We start from the raw sequence: 303 nt of genomic DNA, 5'->3' as shown, positions 1-303 counted from the left end.
AGCTATGTCTAATCCCCTCCTGCTCCTCCAGCCCCTCAACCTCTTTCATAAGTAGTCCAAGCCTTCAAAAGATCCTATATTAATGAGAATAATGGGAAAACTCAACTGGACTGATACGTTAACCTAAAAAACATAAAACAAATAAGAATTGATAACAACAACAACGAAGTGTTTCTGAATGCCAGTAGAAGCTGGCATGGGTAGTATTAACAGGTTGCTGCAATTAATGTAAAACTAATCATCAACCCTCCATGGAGAAATGCAAATTGCAAGTTGTTAGAAGGCCTGTTCTGTTCAATAGGA

Source organism: Oxyura jamaicensis, chromosome 11, assembly GCF_011077185.1.
Source record: "Oxyura jamaicensis isolate SHBP4307 breed ruddy duck chromosome 11, BPBGC_Ojam_1.0, whole genome shotgun sequence".
NCBI lineage: Eukaryota > Metazoa > Chordata > Aves > Anseriformes > Anatidae > Oxyura > Oxyura jamaicensis.
The sequence above is the reverse complement of the archived record's forward strand: the minus strand, read 5'-3'. Positions refer to the sequence as shown.